This window comes from Eleutherodactylus coqui, chromosome 12, assembly GCF_035609145.1.
Source record: "Eleutherodactylus coqui strain aEleCoq1 chromosome 12, aEleCoq1.hap1, whole genome shotgun sequence".
Lineage (NCBI taxonomy): Eukaryota > Metazoa > Chordata > Amphibia > Anura > Eleutherodactylidae > Eleutherodactylus > Eleutherodactylus coqui.
Window position 1 is genome coordinate 87,952,971 of NC_089848.1, and position 6,000 is coordinate 87,958,970.

Sequence of the window (6,000 nt, forward strand, 5' to 3'; positions counted from 1 at the left end):
CTTCACTTTAATGGGTCCAGACTTGGACTGAACTCTGACATTAAACTTGGCCTTGTGATGCCCAAAGTTTAAATGAGCTGAAACTGAACTATGTGTGCGGGGTGGGGTTGGGGTGGGGTTTAAATATTTGTAAAGTCATCTCAGTGCTGTGACAAATAAGCCAAGCTCCCTACTGAAAGATCCAAATTGAAGCCTGTCTGTGTAGCTTTACACACAGCAGTACTGTCCATACATACATGAGGTTTTCGTCTGCATTGTCTGTTTCCTGCAATAGCCCCCACTGCACCCCACCACACCGGGTAATTTTACAGCTCTGATACTGACCTTTATTTTATTTTTTTTTCTATTGATTGTTTTAAGCAGGTTTTCTAGATCGGCGATTTCTGTATTTTTGATAACTTTCTGGCTTTTTATATCTTGTATTTTGTATCTTTCCAAACGTGTGATTTAGCTTTATTTTGTTAACTGAAACCAAATAAATTACTTGTAATACTGTGGAGAATTGGGTTGTAAAATAAACTTTGATTGAATTTCTGAACATCCTGTTTGTCCCGTCTTAAACTTAAACTCTGCGAACCGAGGTGCCTTAGAACAAAGGTGGCTCTCTAGACTCGCCATCTTCGACTTCAGCATCAAATATCGAGCTGGTGAAACTAACACCAAAGCTGACGTTCTCTTAAGGTCATCAGAAGTGGCTGACTATTTCCCTGATGAAGATCATTGAGAAGAAATAGAGGTGCTCGACTTCAGAGTTCATCAGGCCCGACAAACTTGTTTCATTTCTGATAATTCAGCTAATAACTTGTGATTCCCTTTTATACTCCTCAAAAATGGCTCTTGCTGCAACAAGATAGCATAACTTTTTGGAGACTTGCAAAAGTGTTATCTGGAATAATCCCCAAAGGGATTCTCTGCAAAACTTCAGATCCGGAATTACGTCGTCTCTGGAGACAGAGAGGCTGTTCCTCCAGAAAAATCTAATTTTACAGAACTCTACCGATCCTATCTCTGGCAATCACTGACACCAAAAAAATTCCCTGTTGGGATGTGAGTCAGGTCTTGGCAGCATATCATTATCAATCTGGACACCGATAATATTGAAAAATGGTGCCAAGAATGTTCTACTTGCAAAACAAGGTGACGCATCAAAAAGGATCAGAAAGCTACTCTTCACTCTATCATTGCAAATAAACCCCTAGAACTGTTAGCTATAGACCATCCGAAAATGACTTCTCAGCTAAAACTATTGCCCCATTGTGTGGAAGCATTTCATTCTTTGTTAAAGTTATCCGGAAAAGATGCTTTCTGACCGAGGATCTGCTTTTTAAATGACAGTTATTTCATAAACTTTGTGATGTCTACAAGTGCCAAAAACTCAGAACTGCTGCTTATCGCCCCCAAGGGAATAGACTTGGAGAGAAAGCTAACCAAACCATTCTAGAGTTACTGCCACCTATTCTCCCTAAGCAAAGACTGAGTTACTCCTTACTACTTAATGTTTGGAAGACAAGCAGATTTGGAATTAGGAATCCAAGTCACAGACAAAATTTAATCCTTTGCCCTCAACTGAATGGGTTCAAGATAATTTCAAAGAAGCCCAACTCATTCTGGATACCAGTCTAGAAGATGTAGGGAGAAAACAAAAATGCTCATGCTACTATCTTACAAGTTGGAGATAAAGTTTGGCTTCGTAAAGAACACCGTACAGTAAAACTTGACTCTTGTTGGGAACTACAACCCTACATCATCTTAGCTGTACCTTCTAAAGAGAGAGGCTGTTCAATACAATACAGTCCTAACAAAAGATCCCAAGTGGTACATCGCAATCGGCTTAAACTATGCTTTGCAATTCTGTCGTCCCCGAAATCTAGAGACTCTAAGACCACAGACACTGAGTCCGATGCTTAGACAGTAGAATCTCAAGACATTCAGTGTCCATCCCCTTTTGAGCAGAATAATCTGATGCTGTGGTACCAGTACCATTCGCTAGATTGCAATGGCAATCCCACAGACACCGCAATAACTACCACTTCCAGTTCTACAACCAGTTCCTGTTTCACCAGCCCCAGCAACCAGAAGACTCACAGGAATTCTTGTACTTGTGAATAGATGGTCTACTCGAATTACCTGAGGACAACAACCACTGTTATCAGGAATAATTCTCTTCCCCATTTTAGTTTGTGTGAAACAGTTTTTCATTTCTAATTTTTGCCCGTTTTACGGTCGTGTTTTTCTCGTTACGCCCTTGGATTGTAAATACTCCTTAACTTATGGAATTCAAAATACTGAAAATTGAGCAGTCTCTCAGCGCACAGAGGAGTTAGTAACGTTCAAGACTGTGCCTCAAGAGACTGCTTGAAGATTATATGTTGGTTTTTCTTCTTGCTTTTGGTTTGTTCACCTTGGTCTGTTTTTCATATACACTGGACTAGGGTACCGCAAGGTGCATCCCAGACTGCCGGTTTGTATGCTCCTCTGCTCCTCTGGACCTATTTTTACCTTCCCTCAGCAAAGTGGTCATCCGGAAGGTTTGCAAGCTTGGACTCAATACCATGTTTCAGGTTGTTTTCATGTGTATGGTCTTTGTTCTTAAAGACGTCACAATTATGATTTTTGGTCTACCAATTAACCCTTGAATTACTTCCCTTCCAGGTTACCTACTTTACCGTACATATTTGAAATGTTATTTAATTGATGAATGCAATTGGTTTGAAAGTGGGGAGAACAATGTAGAGGCCCCATATCTAGCTGGGACGTAAGACTCTGTCTTATCCCAACTTATACTTGCAAGTACTCTAATTCGCTTAACCCCTTAGCAACGGCCCCATTGCTTTTTATGTCCTGTCTAAATGGGCTTTTATTCTGAGACGTAAAAATGTATCCCCTGAGGATTAAAGCCTCGTGGGTTGTGGACGTGACAGCTCCATGCTGTTGGTTCCTGGAGGTAACCAACAACCTTGAGCTGTCATGGGGGGCCGCAGGGAGCCCCCGCGGCAATGCGATCACCACTATCCAATGGATAATGCCGATAATATAAAAGTAAATAAAAAGTTTCTAGACTTAGCCCTGCCCCTCCCATTGCAAATAGTGCCAAGGGGCGGAGAGGAGGTGGAGAGGGGTTGGGAGTTCAGTAGACTGCTCCTGGCTTTTCCAGCCTCCTCCCCTTGCAGAGGGACGCCGTATATTGGCCGGGCGTGAATACCCTGCTGATACACTTTAAGGGCTTATTCAGACAACCGTATATTTGTTGCAGGCCTTCCACTGCAGTAAGCTCGCAGCAGATATGCACATATGAAGGTTCCCTTAGTCTGTCCCCATGTTGCGGTGCATCAGTAAGCTCCGGGGGACAAGGGTTGGGATCTCCTCTCTATACTATAATATAATTGCTCCTTTTTCTTTCCCTTTAAGATCTTTTGTTTCCCTTAATATTCAGTGTTAATCATTTCTTGATCAACTAAGATGAATAATATTAAGGCCGGTGTTACATGGGCATAAGCACATTTTGCCCAATGGGCGTTGCATATTTGCCCGTACATGTGCGTGTTTTACTGTACTTTTTGTGTGTGCAAATCGTTTGTATATGTACACACAAGTTCGCAGCCATACTCCCACTCATTAAAATGGGCAATTAGTGTAATTAGTTGAATATGTGCCCTTTCCCTGCACAAATACACAGAAAAATAGAGCATGCTCCACATTTTTTGGCGTGTACAAAAATGCGTTTGTGAGCGAACCCACTGAAATCAATGGATTCTCTTCACTGCGTATTATGTGCACAGATTTTTCCTGCATAATACACTGCACAAATACATTCAAAACAAGCAGAGCCCAAATCACCCCGGACAAGGCTATCTAATATCCGAATAAGGCCTCGTTCACACAAGCGCTGTCAAGCGCAAGATTGTCTATTAGAAACAGTGGTTTCCTATGGAAGCGTTCACACGAAGGAATTTTAGACGCACAAAATACTCGCATCACAAAAATAGAACATGCGAATGAAAGCTCGCATCTAAGGTCCGCACTGCGAGAAAGGATAGAACCTGACTAGAGATGAGCGAACACCAAAATGTTCGGGTGTTCGTTATTCGAAACGAACTTCCCGCGATGTTCGAGGGTTCGTTTCGAATAACGAACCCCATTAAAGTCAATGGGCGACCAGAGCATTTTTGTATTTCGCCGATGCTCGCTAAGGTTTTCATGTGTGAAAATCTGGGCAATTCAAGAAAGTGATGGGAACGACACAGCAACGGATAGGGCAGGCGAGGGGCTACATGTTGGGCTGCATCTCAAGTTCACAGGTCCCACTATTAAGCCACAATACCGGCAAGAGTGGGCCCCCCCCCCCCTCCCAACAACTTTTACTTCTGAAAAGCCCTCATTAGCATGGCATACCTTAGCTAAGCACCACACTACCTCCAACAAAGCACAATCACCGCCTGCATGACACTCCACTGACACTTCTCCTGGGTTACATGCTGCCCAACCGCACCCCCTCCCCTCCACAGTGCACACCAAAGTGTCCCTGCGCAGCCTTCAGCTGCCCTCATGCCACACCACCCTCATGTCTATTTAGAAGTGCGTCTGCCATGAGGAGGAACCGCAGGCACACACTGCAGAGGGTTGGCACGGCTAGGCAGCGACCCTCTTTAAAAGGGGCGAGGCGATAGCCCACAATGCTGTACAGAAGCAATGAGAAATATAATCCTGTGCCACCGCCATCAGGAGCTGCACACGTGGGCATAGCAATGGGGAACCTATGTGCCACACACTATTCATTCTGTCAAGGTGTCTGCATGCCCCAGTCAGACTGGTAATATGTACCTTAACAGTAACCGCGTTGGTGGTAATGTGGTGGTGACTGCGGACCTAGTAGCACGGTTGTATTTTGTTGGTTTTCGGAATGCGGCCAGGATTAAGTGGGCCGTGGCGGGGGGATGGTGTGGGGGCTCTCTTGTTGTGTCGGTAAAGGTGAAATTCTTGGACTGCCACCAGACGAACCAATGCAAAGGCATTTGCCAAGAATGTTTTCCCTGTTGGAGGAGGAGGGGGATGTTTTTGAGGCACTACGTGTCCTCTCCACGTGTCCGTGGTTGTATGCACCTTAACAGTAACCGCGTTGGTGGGAAATGGCCTCGCCGCCATCATGTCTTTGGAAAGCCTCTGTTTCCACACCCCAGAGACATACCATTAGCAGCGGTATAGGCAGAGCCCAGAATTCGTAACATTTCAGCCGTAGCATTAGGACAGGCCCCACTAACATATCAGTAGCAGCATTATAGGAGGAGTGCAGTCTTCGTTCCATGTCAGCAATAGTAGCACTCAAGACAGGCCCCAGTAACAATTCCGAAGCAGCAGTATAGCGGGAGCGCACTCTTCGTTCCATGTCAGCAATAGTAGCACTCAAGACAGGCCCCAGTAACAATTCCGAAGCAGCAGTATAGCGGGAGCGCAGTCTTCGTTCCATGTCAGCAATAGTAGCACTCAAGACAGGCCCCAGTAACAATTCTGAAGCAGCAGTATAGCGGGAGCGCAGTCTTAGTTCCATTTCAGTAGCCTTAGTATAGCCAAGGCCCAAGTTACATTTATGTAGCTAAAGTGTAGGCCAACCCCACACACCTTTCTGTACCATGAGTGCAGGCGAAGAACATACAGATTGCTATGATTACACTGTAGGTGAGGGCCCAAAAAAATTGGTGTACCAACCGTACTAATGTACCTCAGTAAAAATTGGCCATGCCCAACCAAGATGGCAGGTGAATCGCTTTGGTTAATGTGGCTTAAGTGGTAACTAGGCCTGGAGGCAGCCCAGTGTAACGAAAAATTGGTTCAAGTTAAAGTTCCAACGCTTTTAAGCGCATTGAAACTTATAAAAATTGTTCAGAAAAATTATTTGAGTGAGCCTTGTGGCCCTAAGAAAAATTGCCCGTTCAGCGTGATTACGTGAGGTTTCAGGAGGAGGAGCAGGAGGAGGAGGAGGAATATTAGACACAGATTGATGAA